Consider the following 21722-nt stretch of genomic DNA (forward strand, 5'->3'; position numbering starts at 1 on the left):
TAAGAACCATAGAAGCCTTGCTACATGCTTAACTTCTTAGCGAAAATACATGGAATTTAACTTAATGTATGATGATCTTAAATAGATAAAATAGTCATAAAATTAAAATATGTGCTTACAGAATATAGTGTGTGTGCTTACAAAAGCAGAAGGAATTTAGCCTTTAAACAAATGTGTCCTTCAAGACAGTGAGACTCATGTTTATTAAAATCTAAAATGTATAATTTGAATTACTAGGCAGTAATTAAACAGAATTTGTATGAGTTTCCCCCTCTTCCTTATCTAGTAATCTGTGTTCTAGAATAGAAGAACACTAATTTGATTCATTTAACTTTATACTTGCTTGTATTATAAAAGTAATAAAAATTATGATATGATACTGTGTGTGTGTATGTTTTGGGTATGTCTGTAGCATATGCTGTGTATATACATAATTATATGTATATATACAAATTTTCTACAGGGGATTTATTTGCCTAATATTCCAGTGTATAGATAGATATAGCATAATTCATTTAATCTGTCTTTATGGAATTTTATTGTTTCTAGTTTTTTTCCACTTAAAATACTATAATTAAATATTTTTTGCCACTTGTAAGATTATCTCTGAAGAAAAATTTCAGAATTGGAATTGCTAGATCATAATTTTAAATTGTGGTGGATTTCCACAGCATTCCATAAAATATATACTAATGTCCTTATGTATGCATATTCCATGATAGTCCACTGGCTTACTGGATGTTTTCATGTACAAATCATTGGAATTTAAGGAAGTTAGAAACTTTTCCCAAGAAAGTCATTCATTTTTTAACTTTGTTAATGATGTTTTTCACCATAAATGTCCCATTTTATTAAACATTTTATGACTTTCAAGTCATGCTTTAAAACATCATTTTTATTATTTTTACTCACAATTTTTTATTTTTAAATATCTCCCAAGATCCTTCTGGAATTTTAATGATTTCTATTTTAACAAGTAGAGTTTGATCCATTTGGAATTCATTTTGTATAAAACATAAACAGAAATCCAGTTTAATTTTTCTTCTAAATGACTACACAATCATTCCCAAAGCATGCATTTAAATAATTTATTTTCTCTACTCACTTGAAATGCCATCTTTCTTATAAACCGGATTCCCTATATCTTTGCGTCTGGATTCTCTCTTCTGTTTTATTGATCTCTTTATTATTTCCTTGTTGGTATTAAACTGTTTAAAGTAATGTAGCTTTATAAAAATATTTCAACATTTTTCAAGGCTTGTCTTCCCTTGTTATTTTTCATCTTCAGTATTTTTCTGTCTATTTCCAAGCTTATTTTTCCATGAAAATATCCTCTTTTCCCTCTGATAATGAGTAAATAAGACCGGAAATATATGTTATTTGAAAGTTTGAAAATTATCAGCTTTGAAGTCATCTAGGCTTGCCTGGTGCTATTCTTGAATGAAATTCTTTAGAACGCTTGTTTGTTTTAAAGTAAATTTTGGTAATTTATAACTTTATTGGATATATCCTATTCATCCAGATTCTCAAAAGAGAAGTGCGTAAACTTGAGGAAAATATTCTCATAGTTTTTTTCATATTATTTGTTTAGGTTATTTACAAATTTTTAATTTTTATTTATATTTTTTTGTTATTTGACTTAATTCTCATGATTTTGCTAACCCCTTTAAATTGAGGGTATTTCAATGACTTGCTTTTTAGTTTACTTATCAAATCAATTGTTTTCTAAACATTATTGTACATTGTTCTTTTTCTAATTCTTGAGTTAAATGTATAATTCATTTTTAATTTTAGAAATTTTCAGTAAATATTCCATGCACACTTGAAAATAATATGTAATTGCTATTATTGTGAGTATGGTTCTATAATGTCTCTTAGGTAAATGTTGTTGATAGTATTGTTTGGGTCTCTACTTTCGTAGTGATTTTCTGCCTGCTTTTTCTATCAGTTATTCAGAGTGTTGAAGTCTCTAATTATAATTGTGGGTTTGTCTATTTATTCAGTCAATTCTATCAGTTTTTGTTTTACCACTTTGAAGCTCTAAGTGAAGTCAAAACATGCACTGTTAAGAGTATGTCTTCTTAACGAAATCCTGCAATCACTATAAAACACCTCTCTTCATTCCTGGCGATAGTCCTAGTTCTGGAATATTCTTTGTCTGATATCAATATTGTCTCTTCAGCTTTATGTAATTAGTGTTTGTATAGTATAACTTTTCCCGTAATTTTACTTTTACCCTATTCTGTCTTTATATTTAAAATGCTTTATTGTAGACAGGCTTTAAAAAAAAACCAATCTAACATACTCTGCCTTTTATCGGAGTGTTTAAGCATTTTTATTTAATTTTATTATGAATACAGTTGCTATTTGGTTTGCTCCTTTGCTATTTGTTTTCTGACTGTCTCATCTATTCCTTGTTCCTTTTTTTTCATCTTTTCCTGCTTTCTTTTAACTATATTTTAGTATTTCATCTTATCACCACTATTGGCTTATTAACTAACCCCCTGTGTTTCCATTTTTAGTGGCAGCTCTGGCATTTACAATCTCTCTCTCTCTCTAATTTATCACAGTCCACCTACAAATAATATAACACCACTTCTCCTATAACAGAATAGCCTAACAGTATCAGAGTTCCATTCCAACTCCCCGTCCTTTCTCTTATTATTGTCATACATTTTACTTTTAAATATGAATAATCTCCTTAATAGTTGTTACTATTCTTGTTTTAGACACTCAGTTTTATTTTAGAGAAATTAAAACAAGAAAAAAGTATATTTATCTTTATTTTCATCATTTCTGGAACTCTTCATTTCTTTATGTAGATCCAAGCTACTGTCTGATATACTTTTTTCTTCCTCAAGAATTTTAACACTGCTCGTCCAGATATGCTGGCTGTAAAGTCTCTCAGCTCTTAACTTTTACTTTTCTGAAAACTCTTTATTTCCTTTTCATTTTTGGAAGATACTTTGCTGAATATCAGATTCTATGTTAACAGGCTTTTCCACCCCTTCTTTAGCACTTTAAACAAGCATTCTACTGTCTTCTGGTTTGCAAATTTGCAGATACAAAGTTTGTAGTTATTCTTATTTTTGATCCTCTGTATAAATGTCCATTTTCTCCCCTGGTTTCTTTCAAGCTTCTCTCTTTATCAGTGGTTTTCAGAAAGCTTGTCATGATATGCCTTAGCATGATTTTATTACAATTTATTGAGTTTTGGATCTGTGATTTACAGTTTTTTATTATACTTCCAAAAATTTCAGCCATTAATTGTTCAAACGTTGCTTTCTTTCTACCTGTCCCTCTGCTCCTCCTTCTCCTCCTGGGACTCCAATTATACATATGTTAGACTGCTTGCTTTGTCCCACAGGTCACTCTATTTGTCTATGATTCATTTTAGATCATTTCTATTGCTATGGCTTTATGTATTTTGATCTTCTGTAATGTCTAATCTGCTATTAATCTCATCTAGTGAATTTTTCATTTAATGTACTTATTTTTCAATTGTAGAAGTTTCATTTGGTACTTATTTACAGTTTCCCTTTCTCTTCTCTTCAAGATGGTGTTTTCTTTTAAATTCAGGAGCACATTTATAATAGCTTCTCCAAAGCCCTTTTCTGCTAATTTCATCATCTCTGTCATTTTCTGCTTCTGTTTCTATTGACTTATATGTCTTCTGCTTATAGATCAGATTTTCCTGCTTATTTTATGTCTGGGATTTTTTTTTTTTTTTGATGCTGGAATTCTGATTTTACTAATTGCTGGAGTTGATGTATGTTATGGATTGAATTGTGGGCCCCCCTAAATTCACATGTTGAAATTCTAACCTCCTTTCCCTCAGAATGTGACCTTATTTGGAAACAGAGTCATTATAAAAGTAATTCCACGAGTTAAGATGAGGTCATACTGGAGCTGGATGGACCCCTAATTCGATATGACTCTTGTCCCTATAAAAGGGGGAAATTTGGACATGGGTACACAGACAGGAAGAACATCAGATGAACACAAAGATGGCCATGCACAGGCCTAAGCAAAAATCCTGGAACGGATCCTCCCCTCACAGTGCTCAAAAGGAATCAAGCCTGCTGACACCTTGACCTAGGACTTTCAGATTCCAGAGCTGAGAAACAACACAATTGTGTTGTCTAATCTGTTGTTTGTGTTGCTTTGTTACTGCAGCCATAGCAAATAATGCAATGTATTATATTGAAGATCATTAGACTTTGTTCTGGAAATCAGGTCGTTACTGGAGACTCAGATTGATCATTTTCAGTGGGTTTTTTAATCTTTGTTAGGGCAGGTTTGGAATAATCTTTACTCCTGGGCTAATTGAGCCCCATTACCATGGCATGACTTCTTCGTTGATCCCAATGAGTGCGCTGGGTATTAAAGACTCTCCACTCTGGCTTGTTAGAACTCAAATATATGCCGGATCTGTGTGGCTCTGGGAACTGTTCAGCTCACGGCTCGCCAATTCTCTGTGTGGCTGTAAGGAGTTTATTCTGTGCGTACGCAGGCTTAGCATTCAGCAATGGACTCACAGGGAACTCTACTCAGCTTCCCGGAGCACCTTCTTCATACAGCTCTAATGCTGGTAATACATATTGATAATTCTATCTGCTTCAGCCTCTTTAGAGTCTTACATTTTTTTTTTATCACTCAGTGAGGCATTTTAAAGTTCCAAAGACAGTTGATAGCTAGAATTAAAGCTCTTATTGACCATGATCTGACTACAGGCATACCTTGTTTTATTGCACTTTCACTTTATTGGACTTTGCAGATAATGCTTTTTTTTTTTTTTGACAAATTTAAGGTTTGTGGCAACTCTGCGTTGAGCAAATCTATTGTTGCCATTTTTCCAAGAGCATTTGCTCACTTTGTGTCTCTGTGTCACTTTTGGATAATTCTCACAATATTTCAAACTTATTATTATTATATTTGCTATGGTGATCTGTGATCAGTGACCTTTGATGTTACTGCAGTAATTGTTTTGGGGCCCCATGAACACACCCATATAACATAGTAAACTTAATCAACAAATGTTGTGTGTGTTCTGACGGCTTAACCGACCGGCTGTTCCCTCATCTCTCTCTCCCTCTCCTCGGACATCCCTATTCCCAGAGGCACAACAATTTTGAAATGAGACCAATTAATAGATCATAATACAATGGCTTCTACACGCTCAAGTGAAAGAAGAGTCGCATATCTCTGACTTAAAAAAAGCTAGAAATGAGGGGCCGGCCGGTGGCACAGCTGTTAAGTTCACACATTCTGCTTCAGTGGCCCAGGGTTCACCGATTTGGATCCCAGGTGTAGACCTATGCACCGCTTGTCAAGCCACACTGTGGTGGGCGTGCCACATATAAAGTAGAGGAAGATGGGCATGGATGTTAGCTCAGGGCCAGTCTTCCTCAGCAAAAAGAGGAGGGTTGGTGGCAGATGTTAGCTCAGGGCTAATCTTCCTCAAAAAAAAAAAAAAAGCCAGAAAGGATTAAGTTTAGTGAGGAAGGCATGTCATGTCGAAAGCTGAGATAGGCCAAAAGTTAGGTCTCTTGTGCCAAACAGGTAGCCAGGTTGTGAATGCAGGGGAAAATTCTTGAAGCAAATTAAAAGTGCTACTCCAGTGAACACATGAATGTTAAGAAAGCAAAACAGCCTGATCTGGAGAAAGTTTTAGTGGTTTGCATAAAAGAGCAAACCAGCCACAACATTTGCTTAAGTCAAAGCCTTATCCAGAGCAAGGCCCTAACTCTTGAATTCTATGAAGGCTGAGAGTGGCGAGGAAGCTGCACAAGAAAAGTTTGAAGCCAGCAGAGGTTGGTTCATGAGGTTTAAGGAAAGAAGCCATCTCCATAATATAAAAGAGGAAGGTGAAGCAGCAAGTGCTGATGCAGAAGCTGCAGCAAGTTCTCCAGAAGATCTAGCTAAGGTCATTGATGAAGGGGCTACACTAAACAAGAGATTTTCAATGTAGATGAAACAGCCTTCTATTGGAAGGAGATTCCACTTAGGACTTTCATAGCTAGAGAGGAGAAGTCAATGTCTGCCTTCAAAGCTTCAAAGGACAGGCTGACTCTCTTGTTAGGGGCTAATGCAGCTGGTGACTTTAAGTTGAAGCCCATGTTTATTTACTATGCTGAAAATTCTAGGGCCCTTAAGAATTATGCTAAATCTACTCTGCCTGTGCTCTGTAAACGGAACAACAAAGCCTGGATGACGGCACATCTGTTGAAAACATGGCTTACTCAATATTTTAAGCCCACTGTTGAGACCTACTGCTCAGAAAAAATGATTCCTTTCAAAATATTACTGCTCACTCACAATGCACCCAGTCACCCAAGAGCTCTGAAGGAGATGTACAATGACATTAATGTCGTTTTCATGCCTGCTAACACAACGTCCACTGTGCAGCCCGTGGATCAAGGAGTAATTTTGACTTTCAAGTCTTATTGCTTAAGAAATACATTTTGTACGGCTATTGCTGCCATAGATAGTGATTCCTCTGATGGGTCTGGGCAAAGCAAATTGAAAACTTTCTGGAAAGGATTCACTATTCTAGATGCCATTAAGAGAAGTCGTGATTCATGGGAAGAGGGCAAAATATCAACATTAACAGGCGTTTGGAAGAAATTGATTACAACTCTCGTGGATGACGTTGAGGGGTTCAAGATTTCAGTGGAGGAAGTAACTGCAGATATGATGGAAACACAAGAGAACTAGAATTAGAGGAGGAAATTCTGAAGATGGGCAGAATTGTGCAATCTCATGATGAAGCTTTAACGGATGAAGAGTTGCTTCTTATGGGTGAGCAAAGAAAGTGGTTTCTTGAGATGGAGTCTACCCCTAGTGAAGATGCCACAAAGATTGCTGAAATGACAACAAAGGATTTAGAATATTACATCAACTGAGTTGATAATGCAGCGGCAGGGTTTGAGAGGATTGACTCCAATTTTGAAAGCAGTTCTACGTGGGTAAAATGCTACGAAGGAGCACCGCATGATACAGAGAAATCGTTCATGAAAGGGAGAGTCAATTGATCCGGTAAACTTCATTGTTGGCTTATTTTAGGAAATTGCCACAGCCACCCCAGCCCTCAGCAACCACCACCCTGATCAGTCAGCAGCCATCAACATTGAGGCAAGTCCCTCCACCAGCAAAAAGATTACAACTCGCAGAAGGTTCAGATGATGAGCATTTTTTAGCAATGGAGTATTTTTTTAATTAAGGTATGTACACTTTCTTTTAGACATAATGATATTGCACACTTAACAGCCCACAGTGTAGTGTAAACATAACTTTTATCTGTACTGGGAAACCCAAAAATTCGTGTGATTCTCTTTATTGCAATATTTGCTTTATTACAGTGATGTGGAGCTGAATCTGCAATATCTGCCTGTATAATTTATCCTTATTGTCTTATTGCTTAAAACCGAAAATAATCTTAGACTGTAAGATTAAGTGTAAAATGTATACATCTAGGTAGTTAATAGTCCCATTGCACACTTCAAAGTTCATATCTTTTCTAACATATATTTTTTCCTGCTGTCAACCATTTTTTGAGACAGATATTAATCATGTAATATTCCAAACCAGAACGACTGCATTGCCAGTCAGCTCAAGTTGTCTATGAGACATCAAATGAAAAGACTACTAAACAGAAGATTACTTAATTGGAAAGCATGAATTAAAGTAAGTGAATGGAACAGTATATACAAAAAGAAATTACTCTTTTTTAAAAAAAAATGCAGAAATATGTTGCCATAGACATAGATTTTGAGATCATTCCATTTGCTATACTGACTTCTCTAGAGCAATCATAACTTCACAAATAAGAGTAAGAGTTTTTTGGGGTTTTTTGAGGAAGATTAGCCCTGAGCTAACATCTGCTGCCAATTCTCCTCTTCTTGCTGAGGAAGACTGGCCCTGAGCTAACATCTGTGCCCATTTTCCTCTACTTTATACATGGGACGCCTACCACAGCATGGTTTTTGCCCAGCAGTGCTATGTCCGCACCCAGGATCCAGGCCAGTGAACCCTGGGCCCCCGAAGCAGAACGTGCACACTTAACCGCTGTGCCATGGGGCTGGCCCCTAGAGTAAGAGTTAATAGGAACACACTGAAGCTTTAATTCCTTATTAAAGGGTCAGTGTTTCTAATCTTCAATTATTTGCTTTTTTTGCTGTTTATTTGTTTTGTCCTTAAAATTCCTCCGGAATACTTGTGAATTGGTGGTTGTAAGTAGTGTGAGACTGTGCTATCTACAGAGGTCTTGTAATCGTTTCGGATAGTTTTACCAACTTAGTAGAACTGCTACTGATGGTTCAAACACTAGCTTTATTTCTTCCTCTGCTTAAATTTTTATTATTTAAAATTTTTTATTATTAAAATTATTTATTATTATTATTTAAAATTTTTATTTTTATTTAGCTGCTACAAATGACTTCGGATTGATTGGTTTTTAGGTCAGTGTTCTGAGCTGCAAATATCAGGAACTACTCATCTAACATAAGCAGAGCTGTTTCTGACTGGAGTATATTCGATGGCCCCCAAAATCGCTGGTGGTGGGGAAGGGGAGCTGAAGAAATTAATTTATCGTTAAAGGTCTTGGAAAAGTGTCCCAAATCTGAAGAAAAAGTTACCACTTATGCTGCCACCAATAAAAAAAAAAATGCCAGGAATTCACCTTTATTGTAACGGTTCCGGCCAAGCATCAGGGATTCAGCCTTCCAACTACAGTTGTCCTCGAAAGGTTGCCATCTATGCAGGCAAAATTAAATGTCCGCATCCAGCCTCTTTACACACGTTATTCACTTCCAAGTCAAAGTAGAGGTGCAGTCCTTCCCCACTGCCCCAAAAGAGCAAGGCAGAATATGTGAAATCTAATTTGAGAGGCAGAACTTAGAAGGTGAGATTTTACTAATATAGAAAGGCTAATCAAAAAATGATTGGCAGGGGCTGGTCTGGTGGTGTAGGGGTCAAGTTCGTGTGCTCCACTGCAGCAGCCTGGGGTTCGTGGGTTCAGATCGCAGGCACGGACCCACGCACCACTCATGAAGTCATGCTGTGGTGGCATCCCACGTACAAAAAATAGAGGAAGCCTGGCACAGATGTTAGCTCAGAGACTATCTTCCACAAGCAAAAAGAGGAAGATTGAAACAGATGTTAGCTCAGGGCCAATACTCCTCACCAAAAAAAAAAAAAAAAAAAAAGACTGGCAGTCATAAATAAGACAAATGAACTCTGTGCCAACTCTTTTAGGACTGACTTAGTTGCATGTCTATACGGATTGAAAGGAAGAGATCAATTATCCTCTAAATGTGCCTGTGAATATGTTCATATTTACCTAGGAGTCTTTATTTTACAATATTCTTTGAGGTGCTAAATTATCAGTTCAAAGATCCAGGATGGATCTGTAATTTTAGCTCATTTTTAGTTTCATGTTTCACATTCAAGTGATAAAACTAAATTATTGTTCCTACTCAGTTCAAGGGAATAAGTTTCAAGCAGTGATGGTTTGATCCAAGTTTCATTTCCTGGAGTTATCAATTTGTCTCTATTTAATCTCATGAGAATACAGCTTAACTTTTGCAGCTGTGTTTGAGGTTTGGCATTCAAAACTTAAACAGTTGATAAATGGAAGCAACCTGGCAAAGAACATGGAGAGTGACTAAGAGACTGACTTATTGGAATGGCCGTCAAAGCGAAATACACAGCGCCAATCCTACATTGGTAGGGATTAGGAACAAGAGATAAGGAAAGCATGCTAAAATGTGTAAAAATCTAGGAATGTAAGGAGTTATCTAGAACTGTGAGAGGGAGTAAAACAGAAAATACCAGGTTGAAACTAAGATGTGGATTTGGAGAGAATATCCCAGGCACCAGGGAGAAATGTTTTGAGTTGAGATTTGTAAGAGTCTAAGAGGTTCACTCTTAGATGGATAGAGCAAAGAACAAATAAATGTGCATTATTACTTAATGTGTCCCTATCTCTACTGATCAGCTGGTGAGAACTTGAAGCATTGGGTGGCATTACTAAGGATCACTAATTATTTTATTACTAACTAGGAGGCATTTGTGACATGATAGCTTGTGTATGAAAAGAGAAATGTCCCAAATTCATTTCATTTATGGACTATGATAGCCATACTCTAGACCTTCCAAACCTCCCGCTCAATCTGCTTCTGCTCTATTAGGAGAAAATCTTTTAAAATTTTTGCTTGAGTAACTGTCAATGATTGTATTATTAGATGACATTATTGATTAATTTGTATATATAGATGGTCACTATAAAAACTCACATTGATTATAACTTGGTTAACTAGCCCATGAAATATCTCTGATTTAGGAATCATCCTTTGAGGATTACTTCTCTAATTGCTTGGGCTTAGTTATGTTTCCCCCATATGCATACATACCTATTTGTTATAGAGATGACGGAATCACAGAGTGATGGGTCTATAGAGATCACCTACTTAAATCTTACTCTGTAATTTAACAAATTAAAAAATAAGAAAGCAGAGGCCCATTTGTGACTATTACATAACTAACGTGGGGCAGGACTAGGCCCAGCCCCAATTCAACTGACTTTCAGTTACTACCAATGCACTCTGTTACCAGGATATATATATACATATATATATATATATTTTTTTTTTTTAAAGATTTTATTTTTCCTTTTTCTTCCCAATGCCCCCCGGTACATAGTTGTATATTCTTCGTTGTGGGTCCTTCTAGTTGTGGCATGTGGGACGCTGCCTCAGCGTGGTTTGATGAGCAGTGCCATGTCCGCGCCCAGGATTCGAACCAATGAAACACCGGGCTGCCTGCAGCGGAGCGCATGAACTTAACCACTCGGCCACGGGGACAGCCCCAGGATATATATTTTTAATAACCTAAAAGATCAAGGATTCTGATTGCACACAGTGTTGATATTATTATTCAGTTGCAAAGATATGGCTAAGTTCAATAATGTGTGATAGATTTCTCCATATTGTAAGGTAAAAGAGATGTAACAATTGTCTTTGTTGCTGTAGATGTTGCCTGCCTGGCTTCTGAGGCATTCATTGCTCAAGACAATGCCGTTCATTGTCTTGTAGGCTGTTAGAATCATTTCTTCAAGTGGAAAAACTCTTTTTCTGGGAACTACACACCAAATTGGTGCATAGGTTGCAGTAAAGCTTCAGAATCCTGCCATATTGCTTGAAGTTATTCCATAAGACGACAGAGGAGAGCGTGACTCAGCCCTCCTCATGCCACCCTCCCATGTCAGCCTTTTTTGGAATGGATATTGCCTGAGTATAAGGCTCTTATATATTCCCTACACTTGTCCAGTTCTGATCAACTATTTTTTATTCAAAAAGCACTACTTTAGATGTCTAGAATGATCGGCTTTCATCACTACATTTTCAGAATCTTGTCTCATTCTTCATGCTATATGATTTTAAATTATGTGGATGAAATTGCTGAAAATTTGGATGTGGGATGTTGAGGCAGAGCCAACACAAACCCAGTGTTTGGTTCCAGACCTAAAGTGAGATATCTTTGACTTGAGGGAATAACTTAGAAAGTCAGCAAGGTTATCTAGGCGCCTATATTTCACAGTGAAGTCTGCAAAATATTCTTCTGTCTCCTTGGTGATAGTTTTGCTCGTTTTCTTCAAACTGGATCCAGATTTCACAAAATCCAATATGGAAAAGCAAATCTAATTATGAAGCGCACAAATTAGGGAGTAATTATTTGCATAACAAACTCATTTTTAGCCTCTCCACATGAAGTCCATCTACAACCAAGGGGTGCTTTTATGTAAATGTTAGCACCTATGAGCTTATTTACAGATTACAAATTATTTGACAGGCTGATTGATTATGTGGGAGGTGATTGAAACTTGGGAAAATCTTTAAGACTTTAATACAAAACTGATGGGACAATGATTAGAAAAGAAGAAAGATTCTCTGAAATGTTAACATGTCAGTAGGAAAACAATGTGGTCACTGGAAATTACCTAATAGATCATAATGTGTTTGGTGTATAACATTCAAATAGTATCCTTAAAAATCCCTAACCCTTGGGAAGCTACTGGAGAATGAGATATATGGTGAAAAAGCAAACACACAAATACCCCAGGGAGTCAGAGAAATACAGATTAAAAATAAGAAAAGTTAGAAACAAAATCCTATGTTTGGTGAGTACTACACTAGTAAGCAAATGAATAAAGATGGGGGGTGGATTATATACTCTGTTGTTTGGGAAATGTAAGGTTCAGCTAATCTTCAAAAATCACCACCTTAGAGTGATTTCCTTAGACTCAGGTACCTTCCTAAATCACTTGGACTGTGATATCTCTCCAAGATATATCTCCATGTTGCTACTCAGGAAGAAGTGTCTTCTTTATATGTCTGTCTCTTCAACATAATAAAGAAATAGAGAAACTAGCTCTGATTACAGACAGAAGATACTAATTTACTTACACTGAACGTGTTCCGTGTCTACACAACACAGAGTGGTGAATAATAACTGCACGGATCGCTTTATCATAGTATCAGAAAATCTCACATTTGATTAAGTTAATTAGGTAAATTCTTAAAGTGGATAGCTTCTTAAAATGAATTTATTCAGCTTGATTCTCTACACTTAGAGAATTGCTTCTCTTAGAGTGGAGACCTCTGTAAGGCAGTACAAAGAACAAGGGTTTGCTAGCATTAAAAATGGAGATAAATCCATTGTTTTGAAACTTATTTTGCCTATCTATAAAAAAGGAGGCAATTTATCTATTTTGCACATGTTCCAAATTTTAAAAAAACAGTGTATTAAGACACAATACATTACACGATTTATAGCAGGCACTCAATGGTAACTGATTACATTACTATAATATGCTGATAATAATAGTTATCATTACTATTAACAGTAGTTCTGAGCCTTATCTTCTCCAAGGAGCCACTGAATTACTTTATGTTTCTGGACTCTAAGATTTAGGATTTTGTCAATAAAAACTACTTTTATGAAGTAATAACTGATTAGTTTTTAATATGTAAAACTCAATGCTATTCACAACTGTTAACCAGAGATTCTAATGAGCATTAATTTACTAGGTTATCAGAGTGAGTTAACATAATCTTAGTATAATCAAAGGAATTCAATGCTGCATGCTCTATAGCTTCATCTTTTCTAAAAGTAGCATTTTCCCTTAGTCTCTTAATTTTTTTAAAAAAGCCCCCAAAACTCTTTTGGTACCTTGAAGAATCTCTAGTGGCCCAGAGACCCCATATTGGGAACTAGTGAATAAGGTGAAATGCCTTTGGGGTACTGTAAGAATTTTTGAGAGTACATAGTAGTTCAGGAAACTCATCAGTATGTATTAAAACTACACCGGGAAAACTGTCAGGCTTCCAGAATCCAGTAACATATCAAAAAGACAAACTATCTTCTGCTAGGGCGCAGGCTGACGTGAATAAATTTCAGACTGTGGGAAATACGGCCAGACCCAACAGGAAGAAGGGTGCCGAGCGTGCACAATGCCTGACTGATTACAGGAGCCACTCGGTGCCCCTCCTGATGGCCAAGATAGCAGGTCCCACGACAGCAGCATATGTGAAAAATCTGACTTCTTCGGAGAGCATAAAAAGCCTGCTCTCCTTCTTAAACTAAAAAGAGTAAACCTGTCAACATCATTTGCATTCAAGTGAAAACCCTGAGGATCTCTTGAAGGTGTTTCAGGGAATGGCTCGGAGCAGTAGACATTGCTTTGTGCTACCAGTATCAGAGAAAAGCGAAAATGCCCCATCAGAGAAAAAGAATGAGCCCTGCTTATAGCTAATGGAGGCGTAGGATTGCTTACTGTGAAGATCCATAGCAGTAATCCACGAGTTTGGATGAAATCCAATTTAGTTTGAATCCTTCATTCAGCAACTTACATAGACAGCATGAGTACTACCTTTACGTACCTGGGCAATTTACTTACCCTCTCTGAACCTTAGTTTTCTCAGAGTAAACTTAGTACTCTAATACACACTTGGAGAGTTACCATGTGTATTAAATTAAGTGATAGAGGCAAGATGTCCAGTACAGAATGGACGCTCAATGCATGATAAGGAGATTACAAAGATTATTTGCATACAATCAAACCAACAGGTTGTAATCAATCTCTTTTGCGGCACATTGGAACAATTAGCCAATATTTGACTTTTTATTTCTTTTGCTGAGATATTTATCTCTTTCATTCCCAGATTACCTATATCTTGTTCTGTAGAAAATTTTGAAAGAAGTTAGCTCTTTTGAGGCGATTTCTCTTTATCAGTCTGAGAGATGAATGATCTATTTCCAGCACAGAGAAAGAGAAATTTAGGTGAGCAAGATAAGGAGAATGTGCTGTGTCAAATTCTGATCTCAGTAATATATTATTAATGCACGACTTATTTCTTATTATGCATTTTTTAGAATTCCAGATACTCTTAAGCATCATTTAGGTGTTGGAATTTATCTGGTATTTAATGTTATCCTCAGCTTTGCTCCTTTCCATTAGTGCAAATAATTAGGAATTTAGTGCATATCACTTAAAAATGAAAGCTCAATATTTTACACCTTATTAAAAACGCTTGCAAAATTGTAACAATGCAACATTTCATGTATGACGGCTGGTGTAAATTGCAAGTTACTGCAATCTATCAGAAAAACACTGCAGCAATACATTATTAGAAAATGGAATAAAAAGAACTTTAGCATAATATAAATAGCTCTGGTATTTTTATAAGAGATGGTTATTATTTTCTTCAAGGAAAGAAAAATCAAGGTTGGCGTTGGTAACTATGAGCTACTTAAATCAGCACAATAAAAAAAACGGACCTGTGATTCTCTGCACTACAAAGACTGTAGATTTCAAATCTCTATGAACAAAGAAAACTAGAGATTATGATGTGTGGAAGAAAAATGTGTTAGACTCCATGGATCTAAAAGATTGTCTATAGGGATATGCTGCATAAAAGCTCAGGCGATTGAATGTCTCTGAGAAGACAGAACATAAAGAGAAGTATTAAATTGGGTTCCCCATAGAATTCTAAAAGCTTTATAGCTTAAGAAAGAAATTAAAGTGGAAATAGTAGAAAAAGAAGAAAAATTAACTATTGAATAAGTACATCACTGGATGTTGGTCAGAGCAGCAAAAATAAAAGTAAGTGAAAATTAGAACACCAAGGTAAATATAAAACATATAAATTTTTCAACTCATAATTTAGAAAGCATTTTCCCATAGCTTCAAAAATGGATGTTAATTCCATCAATATTCTGAAAGGAGGACATGTTGTAAAGAAAATGTGCTTATGGTTAAATAAGTTGTTCTATAAAACCTCCTATCAGATTAAAAAAAAGGCATGAAAAGAGTCTTGATCAGAATTATAAAAACAATCAAAATAGGAAACATACAAACTATAATTGTTTCAAAATTTAGAGACGCTAAATATTTAGGCAACATATCTTTATAACCGTATGACCGTGAACAAGTACATGCAATGGTAGTTTGAGGAAATAATAGGATGATGTAAGTGAATTATTGATTTCTCATTTTGTTAGGGGGGAAAAACCCCAATAATCTTGGGAATAAAAGGTGAAAAAGTACTTATTATGGCCACAATGCCACCATGGCTAAGCCACGTTTACAATGCCATCTACTCAATGGAAATGAATAGTTTGTGTGTAAACAGAAAATGTTTCCAAACGTTTTCCAGTTTAACTTGGAAAGTTGGCTGTGATTAACCTCGCTAACAATTTAATTAGTTGTATATATCAATAAGAAGGGCAGAGTAGCACAAAGGACAATTTTACATAGGGTATAGGACAAATGCTCACAATATTTAAAAGGCTGCCAGTAGATTTACGCAGATTTTTCCACAGTTTAGGACTAAGATAAAATTGAGGTGGTTCTGAGGAAGCAGATATTTGCTCCATACAATGATGGACTTTCTGCACTTAATGTTCTCAAGTAATAGAAGAGATTATTTTAACACGTCTGCTAATATTAGAAGTATTTTACCAGAATCTGGATTATTACCTCTTGGGGAGATTTCAGATGGAATGCTTCCATTGAGAGGAAATGAAGTTGATTGATTTAGGAACATCATACCAAAATAATAGTGGAGACTTCTTGAGTAGCATGTTCTAGATACTCTAAGTACATCAGTCCCATTTAATCAAAAATCTTTTGACTTAGGTAATATTATTGCCTATATTTTAGAATTGCTTAATGCTAGGCAATTTCTGAGCATCGCTTAATGACATTGTTGACTGTCACAGAGCTGTTAGGTTGACGAGCTGAGATTACAACCCAGGTGTTGACACAACACTGATGCACTTGACCACTGTGCCATGTGATGCTACTTCAAACCTAAGATCCTCTGATTCCATTAAAAATAAGGCATCTAGGGGCCAGCCCTGTGGTGTAGTGGTTAAGTTTGGTGAGCAAAACTTTGGCAGCCCGGGCTCGTGGGGTTTGGATCCTAGGCACCGACCTACACCACTCATCAGCCATGCTGTGGTGACATCCCACATAGAAAGTAGAGGAAGATTGGCACAGATGTTAGCTCAGGGCAATCTTCCTCAAGCAGTAAAAGAGGAAGATTGGCAGGAGATGTTAGCTCAGGGCAAATCTTCCTCAGCAGAAAAAAAAAAGGTACATCTATTTGGGGACATCTATGGTGTTTATAGCTAAGCTTTTCAGATTTGTCAAAAGTAGCTGAAACACAAAATCAGTTTTTGAATGTACACAGAGAGTGAAGAACACTATTTATTGTATCTGCGTTGTCAATAACAGATGCTCATATAAATCTCTGTAAGTAGCACCATATTCCAATAGGATTTGTAACATAGTTTTTTGTTGTTCCTGTTGGAAAGAAGTAGTGGGAGAGGTGGGCGAAAGTTGAAGTTAACGATGGCATGCTTTTGGAGTATATCTTATCTCTTTTACAGGAAGAATTACAATATTAATAGAGACATACCACATGCAAGGCACAAATATATTTTGCTTACCACTATGTTAAAAAGACTGTTATCTGCACACATACATCATCTAAGGAGTTGCAGCTGAGGAGTGTGTGGTGACAGGTGGTTATCAATCTGGAACTTAGAATTAGTGGTGGGTGAGTAATTCTCAAATAAATAATCATCATGTAGTTCACTGAAAGTTTACACTATATAAATATATATTACTATATTTATTTATCTGTAAAAATAATAAAAACAAACCTTTATAATAGTGAAACTAAAAATGTACAGATTTAGGTCATAACTACAACAAAAGTAACCACAGAATATGGATCATTATACTCAACAGTGCTACCAGGACAGAGAAGTTTTAACATGTTTTAGAGGTTTCAGTGGGATGATTACTTCCAGTGCCACTGATCACGCTAAAGGAAAAATTAGTTAATTCACTAATTCATTCAGTAAACAAATGATGCAGGCTATCGTGTTAGACAAGAAATAATGAGATGTTAGGCTAATTGGGTTCTATTTCAGATTCCTTCACTAACTAGTTTATATCCTTGGAAGGATATTTCTTTCTCAGCTCTCAGTTAAAGCCCTTTAATTCTAAAATTTAATGATTGTATTTTAGTGCTTATTATGTGCAAGGCTGGTTAAATGCTCTGTACATTTCCAGTCACATTTAGGGGAAAATGTATGCTTATGGGTTAATATCAGGCAAAGTCTTACATAAGAATAAAAAGATATTTCTACTTTTCTTCCCCCATTGGCAGATATACAGATGGTAATGTCAGTGAAAAATCTTTCTTTATTTCTTGTTTAATATCAGTTCATACTAGCTGTGGCTATGTAGCTCACTACACTGGAATAGTTGATGACTGTTTTACAGTGACCCAGAGGTAATTACACGTATGACACAATGGGTGTGTGCTTTTATTGGCAGTGATGAAACATGGAATCTGCAAATCATTTGAAGGGAGAAACAACACCTGGAAACACATTGAGTACATTAGATCAACTTGGGTGCCTAAGTGTGCCACCACCCACCCTGCGTATCCAAATGGGAAAAGGAGAGCATCTAACCATCACTGAACAGAGGATTGGCAGTAATTTAAGAATGTTGCTGACTTTTAAAATCTATCTAGCAACTCCATTAGCCACCACATTAGCCTCTAAGGGAATGTTAATGTGACACAAACTGCATATGAAACCTTCTTCTCTGTAAAAGAACTTTCTGAGTACATCTATGGGAAAGGCATTTTCCCCCATCAAATGAAATAGCCTGATTTAGTCAAAAAGAGGAAAGAAAAGTTTTCAGAAGCAGCCAAACATTTCTGGAACAGTTCTTTCAAGTCACACTGAGATAGTGATGGCGGAAGAGCGGAAGAGAGAAACCTTAACAGAATATGGTGGTGGCCAGGAGCCAGAAAAACACATTTTGCCACCCCTTATTCATTATTGCTCTCTGAAACACACCAGATGGGGAGGCTTCATCAATGTCAAACCTGCTGTTATCATCAGAGAATTTCCTTATCAGTGGGTTTGGAACTGACACCTCAGCCCCCTCTGAGTAAGCGGACAGGAGGATTTATCCACTTCAAGTCTCACTGGTTTCACACATTTGAAAGGAGGGCTCCAATTAGGAGCCAGGAGGGGAGGTCAGCAAGTTCACACGGATGGGGGTGGGGACTCTTCATCTGACAGTCCTCTGCCTCCTATGTGAATATTTGATACAGAAATATGCTTAGACGTGGTAGTAGTGGATTTATCTTGGGGGGGGGGAACAATATAACAAAGAGGGGTATGTTAACACTTGGGGACTGTAAAAAGGGTATTCAGGATTATATTCTATCTAGAGTAGAATTAAATCATTAAATATATGTGCATGTTTAGGTCAGTAAGTTTTCTGTAAAAAAATAAAGGACTAGTATTGTACCTTTATACCATAAATGGGTTCATTCAAATGTGTTCATGTATTCATTAAATGTATATGCATGTGCCAGAAATGCTTTAGTTGCTGAAGACACAATAATAAAAGGCAGAAGAGGTCCCTGTCCTCATGGTGTGAGGGTATCTAAGTACAGTCAGCCCAACATATCCAGGGGTTCCGCATCCATGGATTTAACCAACCTCAGATCAAAAGGCCTAGGATGGTTGTGTTTCTACTGAACATGACTTTTTTTTCATGTCATCATTCCCTAAACAATACAGTATAACAACTATTTACATAGCATTTACATTGTATTAGGCACTATAAGTAATCTAGAGATGGTTTAAAATACATGAGAGGATGTGTGTAGGTTATATGCAACTACTAGGCCATTTTATATAAGGGACTTGAGCATCCACAGATTTTGGTATGGGGTGGAGGGTGTCCTGGAACCAATCTACACAAAGATAGTTTGGAATTGACAACAGGGAAGCCTAAATGTTCAAGAAACTTCCTAGGGAATTGAATTTCACTTCGGTTCCATACAACATTTAGTTTTGCTGGGGTAAATCATTCCAGACAGAAAATACAGCAAGTTCAAAGATCTCAATGACAAAGAATATTGTAATTTGTGAAACAGAAAAAAGATCCTTATATTTGAAATGCAGAATGGGAAGGACAGTAATGCTGTTTGAGGCATATGTGTAGGTAGAGGGCAGATTACACAAGGCTTTGGGGTTGAGTCTAAAGTTTTGAGATGTTATTCCAAGAGTAATGTTAAGTAACAAAAGGGTTTTAAATGGGAGAAATATGATTTGTGTCTTCAAAAGAAGCTCCCTTGCTGGCACTTTGAAAGGATGGATCGAACAGAGCAAGAATGTAGAGTAAGAGGCCAGAAAGAGACTGTTACAATGGTCTAAATTAGAAATGATGACAGCTTAGACTAGGTAGTGATCATGTGAATGGAAAGAAGTGACAGATTCTGAAGATATTTACATGGTAGAACTGAATCTCCAGAATTTGTCCCCAAGATGTTTGTAGTCGAATGGGACAGGGAGATGTATAAACAATTAATTTAAAAATAGTATGGCACATATGAGTGAGAACAATATAATCATAGATGTGTGTGTTGTTAATTTGCATATCTCCTAATGCCTCTTGGCTATGAACTGAAGAAAGCTCAAAGTGAATAGCAAACAGCAGGGAATTTAGGGTTTGGTCTCTGCTAAAGAAGGAAAAGGGGAATTGCATTTACTGAGCTCCTATTATTTGACAGTCACTGTACTCAGCATTCTCAAAACAATCTCAGTTAAGTTTCACATTCTTGCAAAGAAAGACTTTTTATTCACAGTTGACAGATGATAAAACAGATACAGATAAGTCAATAGTATAAGTGGCAGCTACTTGGTGGCCAAGATGGGATTAAAAACCCACGTTTGATTTTGAATATGAATATGAATTCTTTCCCCAACATCTCTGTGTCCCAAATTCTCATAAGGAAGGTTGGAAAGAGCAACAGATCTGAGGCGGGATATACAATAGAGTTTTCCAAAGGGTAGTACACATTATACCAGCGCTAAGTAACCAAATTTTCAATGTAGAAGGATTGATGTTTTTAAATTTTTAAAATTGTGTATTTATTTAAAATATATTAGAAAAAAATATAACTAGTATATCAAGCTTATGATTCTGCAAACACTGCTTTAAATGAAGCTGATGCATTTAAGGTAAACACATTGAGTCAACTGAAAGAAAACATATTAAGTAAATAATAATAGTAGTGGTATGTTGAGGTAGGAAAAAACTTCTCAGGGAGGTAGGTAATACAAAGGACTACACTAATTGAGATTAATCCATTAAAATTTACTTTAGTTGGAGTTTACTTCCAAAATACTGTGAAGAACCTATGACATATTTGTTCATTGTCACCCAAAGGTATGACCTTGGGGGAGAAGGAAAAGAATTTCTGTTTTCTGAGACAGAACTGGTAAGCCACACTGCAGACTGGCATTTGGTCTCCACCTAAGTCCCCACTCATGCTACAAATCCTTCAATGATTTTATAGCTTCCCTTGCCTTTGACTAAGGACTGCCATCCATCACCAAACTCAGAAGTACACCTTTGGAAAGGAAGGATCATGCTTCCTTTGTCTGGCGACAACGGAACAGTCTTTGTGTCTGAAGTCCCAAGAGGAGGGCGCCAAGGCTGCCCTTAGCCCAGGCAGCCCTAAGCCAAACACAGTCCTGGCCACTTCCCCGGCCCACTGGCTTTTGCCAGACCTTTGGGCCTTAACTGATCAAGAAAGTTCACTTCCAACCAGTGTTTGGAGAATACCACAGGCGCTGAGAGCTGCATGTCCTGGAATTTTCCATTTAAATTTTACTTAAAACACTCAGGGTATCATATTAAAATACCCGTATATATCATTTTACCTGAGGCTGTTCTTCAGAAGCGGGCAGCGATGGTCTCCTGGGACGAATTCTGGACACCTCGCAGCTGCCAAGAGGAACAACTGGCCCCCAGGACGTGCAATGGAGGGGCTTGTTCGTGTTCTTGTGGCCCTGGACCTTGGAGGACAATGGACTGGGGCCCTGAGGTGGAGTGGCTGCCCAGGACGCCTTCGGCCTCCCAGAAGGCCAACGCATGCGCAATTCACTTACCCGTTTTGGTCTGGGAGGACCTGCTCTGCGCTGCGTTGGGGCCAGAGCTGGTTCCCTAGCACCTGGCCAAGTGCCTGGAGCAAGGTGCTGCAGCACTGTGATGCTGAGTGGTGTGGGGCGAGGCGTGGATGAGAATTGGCATTTGCTTGATAGGTGGTGTGAGC

This window comes from Equus asinus, chromosome 8 (genome assembly GCF_041296235.1).
Source record: "Equus asinus isolate D_3611 breed Donkey chromosome 8, EquAss-T2T_v2, whole genome shotgun sequence".
NCBI classification, from domain to species: domain Eukaryota; kingdom Metazoa; phylum Chordata; class Mammalia; order Perissodactyla; family Equidae; genus Equus; species Equus asinus.